This window comes from Notechis scutatus, chromosome Z (genome assembly GCF_049901735.1).
Source record: "Notechis scutatus isolate UNSWTSFEM ecotype Mainland chromosome Z, rNotScu1.2, whole genome shotgun sequence".
NCBI lineage: Eukaryota > Metazoa > Chordata > Lepidosauria > Squamata > Elapidae > Notechis > Notechis scutatus.
Genome location: NC_142025.1, coordinates 910,001 through 912,452, shown reverse-complemented (window position 1 = coordinate 912,452; position 2,452 = coordinate 910,001). Strand labels below are relative to the sequence as shown.

Here is a 2,452-nt window from a genome sequence, read left to right as displayed (position 1 = left end):
CTAGTAGTGCAGTATAGCCTAAGATAAGGAGAGATCACACCTTAATAAAAGCAATTTGATTGACTATTATTAGAATGGCACATTATGTTAAACGTAAATATGATGAATTTTATTTTATTTATTTTAATGTTATGATTTTATTTATTGCAAATTTAATAATAATAAAGGTGTACGGGCACCTGCTGCTGAATTTTGTGAAGTGCAAGCGTGTTCACCCAGGGAGGGAAAGAGGGAGGAAGGGAGGAGGTGGGGTGGGAAGGAAGGAAGGGAGGAAGGAAAGCGAGGAGATGGGGAGAGGGAGGAGAGAAGGAGAGAGAGAAAATAATGGAGGAAGGAAGGCAGGAGGAAGGAGATGGGGAGGAGGGAGGGAGGAAAAGAGGGGCAGAAATAAGGAAGGAGGGAGGAAGGAGAAGGAAAGAAGGAGATGGGGAGGGAGGAAGGGAGAAGGAAGAAAAGGTGGAAGGAAGGAAAGAGGGAGGAAAAGAAGAAAGGAAGGAGGAATGAAGCAATGAGGAAAGGAAGGGAGGAAGGAGGGACCCCTTTCAACCCGTGGAGAAACCAGCTTCTCGGGAGACGGAATCAGCTCAGGGAAGCGAGCCATGAAACTCTCCTGTGGGGAGTTCCGGAGGGAAGCGGAAAGCTGAAGTGGGGCGAGCCGAGCAAAAGGCGATCCGTGGAGTTGCCGTTGTGGCGCCTGGAAGCTGGCCCCGGCGTTGCCATCCATCCCCTCAAAGCAAAGGACACAGCTAGGACAAGTCCTGTTTTTGGCCAAGTGCTTCTTGTCAGCCTTCATCATCTCCTACGTGTAGCGCGGCGCGGCATGGTTCTTCTACACCAGCGCATCAATCATGGCCATCAGCTGGCCCACCTGAGCTTCGTGCTCCGCACCTTCAGCCTTGTTGTTAAAGGCCAGGAAGTGGTTGCCGCACTGGTCCACCTGCTCCTTCAGGCCCGCGTTGCCTTCGGTGATGAATTTCTCCAGGGTTTTGCCTCCAGGTCCTCCATGCGGGTGAAGAGGATGATCATGTAATCCTTGGCCTTCAAGCTGAAGATCTCCTTGATCAAGCGTGCCCACGTCCTTCTCCTCCTGGGTGAAGCGGGCAGGGCGGAACATCTGCAGGATGACGTGGGGGCCTGGCATGCAAAGCTTGATGCACTTGCTCCTTCGGCTGAGGTTTCCCACTTGAGACGGGCCGTGCGAGGAAGCCCGGCATGTCCACCACCATCACTTTCCGGCTGTTCAGCACAGCCTCCTCCGTTAGCAAAGTCTGGGTGACAGAGCGACGACATCTTGGATTCAAAGACCGGGCTTCCCAGGATGGTGTTGGCCACCGTGCTTTTCCCATTGCCAGTTTTGCCCACCAGGACAATCCGCCGTTCGGGCCCTACAAACCCAAAGCAGGAAGAGGAGAGAGAAGAAGGGGAACTGATCAGGAGCACTGGAGATGACCTGGGTCAAAGGCGTCATCAGTGAAGAATCCCTGTGTGCTCAAAGCGACCTCAATCCAGCCCACCTTGACTTACTTTCTTATCTCCCGCTCATTTCCCCCTGACCGTTAGTAGCTCAGATTCAGGAGCTTAAGCTTTCAATCAGTCTTGATACTTATTTGAACTGCCTAAATCTCCTGATTTTCCTGCCATTGATCTATCTATCTATCTATCTATCTATCTATCTATCTATCTATCTATCTATCCATCCATCCATCCATCCATCCATCCATCCATCTATCCATCTATGTCTAACTCTCCATCTATCTTTCCATCTATTTATCTTTATCATCTCTCTCTCTCCATCTATATCTATCTATATATCCCCACCTATTTATTTATCCATCTGTCTGTCTATCCATCTTTCTCTCGACCTATCTCTCCATCTATCCATCTATCTATCTCTCCGTCTATCTATCTATCTATCTATCTATCTATCTATCTATCTATCTATCTATCTATCTATCTATCTACCTATCTATCTCCATCTCTTTCTCTCCCATCTATAGCTATCTCTCCATATCTCTCCCCCCTCTCTCCATCTATCTCTCCAATTATATCAACATCTCTCCATCTATATCAATCAATCAATCTATCTATCTATCTATCTATCTATCTATCTATCTATCTATCTATCTATCTATCTATCTATCATCTATCTATCTATCTTACTATCTATATCTATCTATTGTGGCTTCGGGTTTGGATTCTGCTCCTGTGGCAGATATGAGTTCAAGTGATGAGGACATGGCAGCAAAATATGAGCCGGCATTGTTAGCGATTTGGATAGTAACCAGGATGAGGAGATGGATGTAACAAGGAAGATAGACCTGAAGTAATAGAGTTGTCAGGACCTTCGACCTCCTCTGGTTCTTTATCTGATCAGCAGCTGGGAATGACTGACAGGGAAGGCATGGGAGAGTTTTCCAGTGGAGAAGACAATTTGGAGAACTTATGGCTAGAT

General features: G+C 47.3%; 1 pseudogene; it reads right to left on the bottom strand.

The window, feature by feature from the left end:
• LOC113431930 (GTPase IMAP family member 3-like) overlaps positions 1–2,452 on the bottom strand; it is a 5,223-nt pseudogene continuing 2,771 nt past the window's right edge.